A 12,209-nucleotide genomic window follows, 5' to 3' on the forward strand; every position below is an offset into this window, starting at 1 on the left:
AACCCCTAGCACCTCAAAATGTGACTGTATTTAGGATGTGATTCCATGAAGCCCTGTGAAGGCGAGAGGAGGGGAGACAAGGACGAAAGCAAAGCTAATAGTCGGGTGTTAGTGAGTAACTTGCTGCTGTAGGCAACTGGGTGCATTCTCACTAGGACCCCTGAGGAGCATGCAGAACCACCTTGGATGGGGCAAGAAGCAGAGGTACTTATCCACCAACTCCTGCCCCTTACTGATTGAGGGTCTGGTTTGAGGCAGTAACTGCCCTGCACTTGGGCTTGCCTTTTTCATGGGCCAAACATGCTCCTGCAGCCAAGGAAAGCCCTCAGGAGCGAGACTCAGGAAGGTGCTGGGTGTGTGAGAATGTTGGCAGATGATCCCTGGGGTGGGCCGCGGCGCACCATAGTATCAGCCACCAAGCTCCTGCCTCCCCAGACCTCTTCTTCTGTGGCTCCAGCATGTTCCGCACCCAGTCCACCCGGACGCAAACCACTTGTCCTCTCTCTCTCTCCAGTTGAGTTTTCAACTTTCCAAGAGGCATCGGACCCGCAAACACCCAGCATCTGCTTCAGATGTGGCACTTCAGTAGGGACACTTCTGTTGCTGCAGACGCACCACTCATCCAGATGAAAGGCAGAGTCTCACAGAAACCAGAATGAAAGGGTTCCTCTGTCAGGTTGCCTTTCTGATGAAATGAGGGCCTTTCCTCGCAGCTCTCTGCACCCCATTGCTTCAGAGAACCCCAGGCAAGCCAGGCGGGGGGAGAAGTATTTCTGGAGCAATAACCATCATTTCTCAAATGGCCACACTTGAAAGTGGCCTCCTTCTGGGTTCTATTCCGCTGGCCCCTTTAAAAGAGATTGTGATGTAATTGCAAGGAGATTGTGCTCTCTGAATGGTTCAATAAGAGTTTTGATGTGGCCTCGACACTTCCAGATTTGGGGGCTGGGGAAAGTATCCCAAATGCCATTCGTGCCAAGTATTAAGTCCATTCAATTTTCCTCTCTGAGCAGGAGCCATGTCAGAAATGATGGCCAAGGTTCTGATGTAGAGGATGAGCCTCCAGGGCATTGTTTGGGGACTGAGGGAAGCTGAAGGAGATGGAGTGGTGAATTCTCATGTTCCCGTTTCTCGGACAGCTCAGAGATATAGGGGAAGGCAAGGACATTTTTATGATTTCAAAGTTCTCAGAACCATGAGCTTCTCTCCTAGGGACTGGGAATCAAGCCAGATGAGATCAGGCTTCAGGGTCCTTAACTCTCCCCGTGTACCTTTGGAAACCAAGCTAGAGATGGTTATAAAAATCATTAGGAAAAAAAAAATGAAATAAGCTGAACACAAGGGGATTGAACAGACCCATAAAGTAGAGTCCCTGTTAGAGCCTTAATTTGGGTTTTCCCCAAATCAGAGCTGGGGGCAAGGACCTGGGTGCAGGTAGTTTATTTGGGAGGTGATTCTAGGAAGCAGGATGAGGAAGCAGAGAAAGTAAGATAGGAGAGGGAGGAAGGCCAATAGAGGGTACATTGATGAGCTGGTCTTTGATGAGAGTGCTCTGTTCAGTCCACTGGGGACAATGTAGAGCACACTTCAGATTTGTCCCACAGTGAATGGGGAGGCTGAGAATCTATCCATTGACATTGTCCTCCAACAGTTGAGGTGTGTCCCTGGGGACATTGACTCCCAGTCACCAGTAGGGCATCTGAGTGGCCTTTTTCAGGGCCCACTGATGTGGAATGCTGGTGCCCTGCAGGGGACCGTCCACCACAACCGTGCTGAAATCGGGGCTATGGGATGGAGTGCAGCCCCACGAACCTCTGCCACAGACCCTTAGTTTGAAGAATTAACATTCATTCATTCATCCTTATTATCCATTTTGCTCACATTGAGCACCTATATCGTGCCAACTGTGCTAAAAGTTGAACAAAGAGTGGTGAATTCTCATACTTCTGTCTCTAAGGCAGCTCAGAGTTAGAGAAGGCAAAGAAACTTCTACAATTTCCAAATTCTCAGAACCACAAGCCCCTCAGCCATGGGGAGGGGAGGCAAGGTGAAGTCAGGCAGGGCCACTGGATATCTCCATACACATCTGGAAAACTGACCTAGAGGTGGTCCTTCTGTTTATTTTTATTATTTTTTATCCTCACTCGAGGACATTTTTTGCATTTATCTTCAGATAGAGCGGGAGGGAGAGAGGGGGGAAGAAAGAGAGAGAGAAACATTGATGTGAGCGAGACACATTGAGTGGTTGCCACCCACACAACCCCAACCAGGGCCAGGGACAAACTGCAACTGAGGTACATGCCCTTAGCGAGAAATGAACCTGGGACTTTGTGGTCCACAGGCCAATGCTCTAACCACTGAGCCAAACCAGCCAGGGCAGAGGTGGTCCTTCTGGAAGGAGATCTGTTGTCCCATCATGCTGTGGGAAGAATGGTGCACATGTGGATGGGAGAAGGGACTGGTCTTGCCATTTTGTGAGACAATTTGCTCATTGACAACCAGTTCTTCTACTCCAGTTTCCAGGGAGTTGATTTACTGCTAATTGGGGAAGGATGCTAGCTCTGAAGGAGGGCTTCTTGAAGGTCAGGCTGTTCACACTCACAGATGCTCTCAAGGAGGTCCTGAGGGTATGACTAATGAAGAATAGAAGGAACCAAAGGGGAAAAGGGGACATGACGAGTCACACTCGGGTGACTGGGTAGATGTTGGGTGCCACTCATGGGGCTGGAGAAGTCAGGTCCAGGGGCTGGTCTGGGAAAGGAGGAGGAGCCCAGCTTGGACCTGCTGCGTGTGAGGTGTCAGAGAGTGGTAGACCAGGCTGATGGGGTCTAAGACAACTGCCCGTCTTTGTACTGTCTTCCTGGTCCTGCCTGAGTTTCTTCCTTTATATCTCAGCATCTGCTCCTTCATGTCCTGGCAGATTTACCTCCCAGGTCTGGCATCATCTCCCAGGTCTGGCATCACCTCCCACATCCTGCCTTGCCCTGACAATTCTGTCTGGCTCCCAGGGGGGCCAGCTGATGCTGTGGAATTAGATAAAGCTGCACTCAAAGCCCAACTCTGTCACTTAAGAGTTCTGCGGCCTGTGGCTGTCACTGACCCCCAGTTCCTGCTTCTCACCAGGGTCTCTGCTCAAAAATCATCTCAAGGGTCCTCCCTGACACCTGACTGAAAGAGGATCCACCCCATCACTCTCTGATCCTCCCCTTGCTTTATTTTTCTCCACCAGTCATTTAAATGTTTGTGTTTACCTATTTATTGTATGTGTGTGTCCCCCCCAGGTTGTAGGCCTTATGGCAACAGAAACTTTGTAAAACACTATGTAATGCTGCACCACTCAGTGCACAGCAGTGCCTGGCACATAGTAGGCTCTCTATCAATATTTGTTAAATGAATGAAATAAATCCTTGCCCTGGCCGGTTTGGCTCAGCGGTTGGAGTGTCCACCTGTGGACCAGAGAGTCCCAGGTTAGGTTCCCGTAGGGGCATGTACTTAAAAAAAAAAAAAAAAAAAATCAGTTCTCAAGATTGTGGATGTGAAGAGGTTAAGTATGATTCTAAAATACAGAATTACTCAACTCTGGGGCTTAAGGACCCATTCCCCCCAGAAATAAGAAGACCTAGCCTCCTGTCCTTTTGGTTGGAAGGGGAAAGCCCGCTCTACCGCCAGCATCCATTCAGTCAGCTGGACTCCTATGCCAGCATGTCTAAGGTGATATTTTGTTGGATTTCACCCTGCTTTTGAAAGCAAAACAATTCGCATTCGAAAATCTCATTACCGGTGTCTTGCCTCCAAATCCATTAACAGCCTGAGTGTTTCTGGCAACTGAGATCACCTCGGATTATAGTATGAAATGCAGCTCTGGGGAAAGCTGTGTGTTTCAAGATGTTTGTACCATTCAGTTGTCAAATATTCACACGGTTATGATTCTTAAAGAAAGCACACAATGTAGGGAAATTGGTAACAAAATAAAAGCGCAGGGGTGAATTGAGAGGAGGCGGCCAAAAGATTCCTCCTTGACATACCTAATCCCGGGAATGGAAAATTAAAAACCACCCCAGAATATTAATGCCCCACATGAAGGACAGCTAGCTTTTCTGGAGCAAGAGTCCAGGTCTCAAGTCGCGTAGCAATCACAGACTTCTTACTGGACCTTTGTCTCCCTGTGACACCCTTCCTCCCAGCTCCCAAACAGGGGCCCCCTCTTCTGCCCCGACTCTACACCAGCTAAATCAGGCTGCTCACCAGACGCCAGATCCACATGGCCGTCCTTGCCTTGGTGGACTTGGATGATGTCACAGACCATTAGAGCTGGATTAATGGTCTATAAGATTAAAAACAAAAAAGAAGTTTGGAATTCTGCTGACACATGAGTTTGGGACGACAGCACACATTACCTTTCTCCTGGAGCTTTACAATTCACCCAGGCAAGTCCAGGTGCTGAGATATCCCATGGTCAAGACACCTGTTTATATTGATTTAACCTCACCTTGTCCAAAGTAAGCTGACCATGGCACCTTTAATTTGACCACATAAACTATTTAAATTCTATGGAAACCTAGTGTACAAATTGAAACCCCCCATTTCAACAGGTGAGAAAACCAAGATCAGGGAAGCTACTCAAAACACTTGATCATTTGGCTGATCACTGGCACAACCAGGAAGATTGGACACCCCGGGCCATGACACTCAGTTCAGGGCTCCTCTGCTGCTCTCCCTCAATTCACTTCAATTCATTTCATTCCATCCCATGCCATCCCATCTCATGCCATCCCATCCCACTCCACCTCATCCCATCCCACTCCACCTCATCCCATCCCATCCCATCCCATCCCATCCCATCCCATCCCATCCCATCCCATCCCACTCCACCTCATCCCACTCCACCTCATCCCATCCCATCCCGATACATCCCATCCCATACCATCCCATCCCATCCCATCCCATCCCACTCCACCTCATCCCATCCCATCCCATCCCATCCCATCCCATCCCATCCCATCCCATCCCATCCCACTCCACCTCATCCCATCCCATCCCATCCCATCCCATCCCATCCCATCCCATCCCACCCAATCCCATCCCACTCCATCCCATCCCATCCCACTCCATCCCATCCCATCCCATCCCATCCCATCCCATCCCATCCCATCCCACTCCACCTCATCCCATCCCATCCCATCCCATCCCATCCCATCCCATCCCACTCCACCCCATCCCATCCCATCCCATCCCACCTCATCCCATCCCATCCCACTCCACCCCATCCCACCACATCCCACCCCATCCCACCACATCCCATCCCATTCTATCCCACCTCATCCCATCCCATCCCATCCCACTCCACCCCACCCCATCCCATCCCATCCCATCCCACCCCACCCACTCTACCCCACCCCATCCCATCCCATCCCATCCCACTCCACCCCACCCCATCCCATCCCATCCCATCCCACCCCACCCACTCTACCCCACCCCATCCCATCCCATCCCATCCCATCCCATCCCATCCCACTCCACCCCACCCCACCCCATCCCATCCCATCCCACCCCACCCACTCTACCCCACCCCATCCTATCCCATCCCATCCCACCCCACCCACTCTACCCCATATCATCCCACCCCACCCCACCCCATCACACTCCATCCCATCCCACTCAATGCCACCCCACCCCACCCCACCCATCACACCCAAAACCACCCCACCGCATTCCATCCCACTCCACCCTGTCCCATCCCACTCCACCCCGTCCCACTCCACAGCATTCCATTTCATCCCATCTCATCTCATCCCATACCCTCCAATCCCACCTCATCCCACTCAACCCCACCCCACCCGACACCACCCATCCCATCCCATCCCATCCCATCCCATCCCATCCCATCCCATTCATCCCACCCCATCCATCACACCCCATCCCAACTCATCTTATCCCATCCCACCCCACCCCAAACCCACCCCATCCCACTCAACCCCACACCACCCATCCCATCCCATCTCATCCCATCCCACTCAACCCCACCACACCCCACCGTACCACAAACCATCCCATCTCATCCCACCCTCCCCCACCCCAGCTCATCACACCCCACCCCACCCCACCCAATCCCATCCCATCCCAAACCATCCCATCACTCCTAATCCCATCCCATCCCACCTAATCCCACCCCACCTAATCCCACCCCACCCTACCCCACCCCACCCCACCCCATCCCATCTCATTCACTCCATCTCATCCCACCCCAACCCATCTCATTCACTCCATCATATTTCTTCAGCACCTGTCATACCAAGCACTGTTCTGAGTGCTGGGATACACTGGTGAGCCAGACAGACACAGCACTGAGCCATACAGAATACGGCTTTGCCACCACAGATTTAAGAGTCTAATTTATAGCTTCTCATTGTTTTCTTTCCTTCTTTTCTCTCCTCTCCGTCCCTCCTTTCTTTCCCCCATCTCTTCCTCATTCAGATCATCCTTCACTTTGAACAAGATAAATGTCCCTCAGATTCCACTTAAATTGCATCACTCCATGGGTGAGGACCTTAATTGATTCCTTTTTGTCTCTCAGAACAGGTTTAGTCTGTGGGAGCTCCATGTCAGCATGGCCTGTGCTGGTCTTATCTGTGTTGAGCAGAATACCTGGCTCTCAGGAGGTGCTCAGTCCATGGCTCAGTGCTTGTCAGTCCTGCAGGGCACCCTCAGACTTTGCTTTCTCAACTCCTCTGCTCAGCCTGAAACCTTCCCTCCAGGCCAGGGGGTAGCCCTGACTCTCCACACAACTCTACATTCCTCTCCTTGGGATTGTCCCTGGACTGATTTCTCAGCAAGGGAAAGCAAGCATTCAGTCCCTCCTATGTTGATTTCAATCTCATATCCAGCTTAATTTTTTACCTCTTTTGAAAAAACTTCACTGAATTCCTTCCTTCCTTCCTTCCTTCCTTCCTTCCTTCCTTCCTTCCTTCCTTCCTTCCTCCCTCCCTCCCTCCCTCCCTTCCTTCCTTCTCTCCCTCCCTCCCTCCCTCCTTCCCTGCCTCCCTGCCTCCTTACCTTCCTTTTTACCTTCCTCCCTTTCTTCCATCCCTACTCTTCATCAGGCATCATACCAGGTCCTACAAATATGAATGTGAATCAGGAGTAACCTCTGTCTCTGAGGACTTCATGGTCCAGTGGAGAAGACACAAGAGGAAATCATTATAATGCAGTGTAATTTTGCTATGACAGAAGCATGCACAAGCTGCCAGAGTTCTACAGATGAGAGTCAGCTCCTGAGAGGTCAGGAAAGGCCTCTGGGAATAGGGGACTTACTAGCTGATCCTTGAAGTACAATATAAAGTAAGATAGAAGGACACTTGCTGTGGTTTGTGCAGAGGAAGGGAGTACCAGACATAAGTAAGAATTGCAAATCAGGGATATCACATTTTCCTGTTCCCAGCTCTGGGTGGGGCCCTTATCATCTCTAGATGTTATTTGGAGTCAAACCTCAGATTAACTCCCAGATTTGTGGTTTACTGTTCTTAGACAAGTTATTGAGCTTCAGCATATCACTTGTGGAATCTGAGTATTAGCACTGGGATTGGCCCATAGTAGATGCTCAATAAATACACGTTGAACAACTGAATGAATAGCTACCTGGCAGTGTTCATTGCTGAAAGTGTTTACAGTGATGAAGTTTCTTGTCATGTGTTAGTTCTCTGTCTCTTGTAGAAGATTTGTACACTTTTGATTACTGTGTGCGTCACTAGAATCACCTTTGTCGGTATGACTGATGGAGATGTGGCCCTCAGGCTCACAAAGCATGCCTTCTGTCTCAGCAGTGGGTTTCATAGCTGGTGAGACAACTAGGTACACTTCTATTTCAACCTCAAAATATGAAAATAAAAAGTCTTTAATGCAATTAGTTTGATGTCAATACTATATTTTTAATTATAAAAAGTATTCCAGAAAAGGTTTATAAGAACTGGGTTTTCGATGATTAATTTAATTGCCAATGAACAGATACATTTCTATTACCATTTTGGTAGAAGTTTTCATAAATGAGAAATCATTGTTTCCTATGAAAAATCTTTGCCACATGAGTAATCATTTTTTTATTACATAGTACATGTGTATTTTATTAAGTGTACATATTAAAGTACAAGTTCTAAATAAACAAGAGAGGTGTAGAGATGACAGAATGTTGGCTAAGACTGCAGAGGAGTGTGGTTGGTCTGTTCCCTCCCCAAAGGTCCCCTAACTTTCATTAGCACCTGTTTCTTGCCTTCCAACTTCAGCCTTGACCTTTCTATTTACATATAGATAATAAGCTAAGTCAAGCCTATTGCTCACTTCTCCACCCCCATATTTTTCTGAATAAAATGCAGCAGCACAAGCGTTGCCAGCAACCCTCTTAAAAACTGCCAGGTAATCAGATTTTGCTAAATCTAACTTTTTCTTCATTCTCCTGACCTCTTGCCCTGCATTAAAACAAAATCTTTCTATGTCACAGTGCCCTGTCAGTGGCTGGCTACTCCTCCCTGTGCTATCATTTTCTCCCTGAATGAGTTGCTCCAAAGAGCTCTGCCAACCCTGCTGCCCCAAAATTGGAACCATATTTTAGGCATTCCCTTTGTCTCAGCAGAAACTAGATGGGCGTGGGTGGCATTTATTAAGTAAATAGATGTGCAAATCACTGTGTCTGAGGTCTTAGACTTAGTATCACATTTAATCTTTTCAGCGACCATGGTTGTCATAGAAATTCAAAGATCAGACTTTCCGGAACAAATATTGCAGCATTATTTATGATAGCCAGGATATGAAAGCAACCTAGGTGTCCATCGATAGATAAATGGATAAAGAAGATGTGGTACATATATATACAATGGAATATTACTTAGCCATGTAAAAGAATGAAATCTTGTCATTTGTGATAACATAGATGGACCTAAAGGGTATTGTGCTAAGTGAAATAAGTCAGAGAAAGACAAATACCATATGATTTTACTTATATATAAAATCTAATAAACAAAACAAGTGACCAAACAAAACAAAACTGAAACAGACTCATAAATATAGGCAAACTGGTGGTTATGGGGAGGGGGTTGGAGGGGTAGGTAAAAGTGGTGCAGGAGATTAAGAGGTACAAACTTGCAGTTGTAACATAAGTCGTGGGGATATACAGCATAAGGAATATAGTCAATCATATTGCAATAACTTTTTATGGTGACAGATGATAACTAGACTTATTGGGATCCTTTTGTAGTGTACACAGCATATAAATATTGAATCACTGTGATGTACCTAAAACTAATAGAATATTGCATGTCAATTATAGGCCAATAATAAAAAAAAAGAACAATTATTTTCTCTAGGGAATAATCTAGTCAATCAAAAATACTCTCTGAGCCTTTTGTCTAAACATAAGGGGACATGAAATGCTAATAGCAGCAATACCCAGGGGACATTTCATAAAGTAGCACAGGATGGAAGTCCAGCATGAATAGCTTTCCCACATAAGAAGGGAAAGTTTTTCACATAGCACATCCTAAGAGCTGTGTTCATGGAGCTAAAAGCCAGTGTGGCCTCTTACGGGCTGCACTGAAGACCCACCACTGCAGAGGCTCACAGACAGAAAATGCAGTCAGGAAGACATTGTGTTCATTTTGCACATCCCACACTAAAAAGTTAACAAATTTCTTTATTGAGATTAACAGAAAGAGCTGCTTACAAGAAGCAATTGTTCTTCTATGCACTCCTATGAGACATGGACAATCTTGATATTGTTTCAGCATCATTTCCTTAAGCTACATGGTCTGAGGGTTCCACTTGTACTTTGGCAGGGGAGGAATTAAATGAATACCAGCAATGTACAAAAGTGATGCTGGCTATTCATTGTAATTTGATGCATATTTGTTTACATAAATCATCTACTAAACTATTTGAAAGCTTTCCATATTGTGGACTTAGTCGCTTCCTGTCATTACATTATTAGTTGAGGGAATTCCTGCATGTTTGTAAAGAATTATATCTAAGAATAGTAAATCCAGATGAATGTGTCCAAGTTCTCTAACCCTGGATGGGAAAATGAGGCAAGCAGTACCATTTTATAGAATATAGGAGAAATACGTTTAGATTCTTTTGGGGAGAACACCTAAAATAAGCATACCCCAATCTTGTATCCTTTAGGGTGGAAAAACCAGTATGTTAAAGTCAATTATTAAATCACAGTAGTATTAACTGTCCAGACATACAATTTGATTCCAGAAAAATGTAAAATATAATCCTGTAGACTCATAATGAAGTGGTTAAGAGCTTGGACACTGGAACTGGGCTTCTAGGGTTTAAGTCCAAGCTCTAACACTTACTACTTGTGTGACCTTGGGCAAGTCACTTAACTTCTCTGTGCTCATATTCCTCTTCATTGAAATGGAGATGGTAACAGTACATACTACAATTAGAAGGTTGCTATGAGATTTAAATCTATTAATAATTGTAGACTGTGTACAGTTGTCCTTCACCATTTCATGCTTCAACTTTTGCAGCTTCACTCTATCGCGGTTTTTTCAAATATATTCATTGAAAAGTTGGTCAAGACAGTGAAAATGATACAGTGCGCTCTTGGTTGTCTGAGTCAATTATACACCCCTGTATTACAGTTACAATGAAAATTACTGTACGTATGGACTGTAGGCCTATGTATTTGAGCACCCCAGGAATCCTTCAATACCAGGTGCAACCAACCGCTCGACCACCCTTGTGTGTGGGCAATAACTTTTTTCCAAAAAATCAGGTGTGGTGAAACTAAGCCTATCAGAGCATGCTGTTCACTGATTGGCTATCCTATCCTCTTCTTATCCTGGACACTGATTGGCTCAGCCTCATGCAAGTTTGTTTCTCTCATACACACTTCTACATTGCTATGCATCAGAAGCATCTTTACGCTTGTAAGTGTTTGCACTTTCTGAGAACTTTTATCCAAGCCCCATGATGGCTCCTAAATGTGCTTCTTCTTCTAAGCCTTTTGACAATGAAACTCAGCACTGGAGGAAGATGCTTACCATCCAGGAGAAGGTGAAACTCTTGGATATTATCAAAGATGGCAAGAAAATCATGGAGATTGTCCACCATTACGACTTGAATGAGTCTACCTTTTGCTCCATCTGTAAGGATGAGAAGAATATCTGTGCAATGGCTACTGTCTCTTTCAACAAGGAAGCAAAATGTGTTGTGACAAGTCGTAATAAGTTCATAGTGAAAATGGAGCCATTTGGATCAGCGACAGGGGCAAGAAAAACATTCCGTTGGATTCGCTGGTCATCTGGGAGAAGGTGAGGCAGCTCTATCAGCACTTTATAGCAGACGAACCTCAACCAGGACCCTCTTCTGCAACATTCATGGATTTCACGGTGAGCAAGAGTTGGTTCAAGAAGTTCCAGAAGAGGTATCATCTGAAGAGTGTTGTTCTCCATGGACAAGCTGCCTCTGCTGAACAGCCTGCAGCAGAGAACTATGCAAATGACACATTCCAGAGGATCCGTGAGGAGGGCAAGTATCATTCAGAACACATAGATGAGCTTCTGGTGATACATTTGAATCTCTTAACTGATGAGGATCTGGTGGAAATGACTAACTCTGTGAGTGAGAAGGAGAAAGAGCAGCCAGAGGTTCCTGGGGGCCAAGAGGAGAAAGTTGGCCTTACACTTGAGCATCTCTTGCAAGTCATGAGAACTATTAAGACAGTACAGGACATGATTGGTGAATGGGACCCACAAATGATGCATGCATTGTGGTTTTGGAATGCACTTGATGGAGCAATAGAACCCTACAAAAGCCTCCTCATGCATATGAAAAGACAGGGCCATCAACTGCCTATCACGGTGTTCTTCACCCCCGCACCCAGACACACACTGCCTACCCCTAGTGCTCCTTCAGTGGAAGCAGACGATGACGCATCTGCTGAAGATACTGCACCACCTGAAGACGCTCCTACTGAGGTCGTGCCTTCAGAGGAGCAGTAACATTGCTCTTCTTTGCTGTTCTCTTCATCTTCATCACTTCATCATCGAACAAGTTGCACTATTTTCATAGGTTAGTGGTTGTAAGAACTGTGTATGTGTGTGTGTGTGTGTGTGTGATTAAAAGTACAATAATAATATGGTATTTGTAACATCTAATATGTCTTATTTTCTCTTATTTTGCCTAATATATTGGATAATATGAGTGTAATG

The sequence above is a fragment of the Molossus molossus genome, unplaced genomic scaffold, assembly GCF_014108415.1.
Source record: "Molossus molossus isolate mMolMol1 unplaced genomic scaffold, mMolMol1.p scaffold_m16_p_21, whole genome shotgun sequence".
In the NCBI taxonomy this organism is placed as follows: Eukaryota; Metazoa; Chordata; class Mammalia; order Chiroptera; family Molossidae; genus Molossus; species Molossus molossus.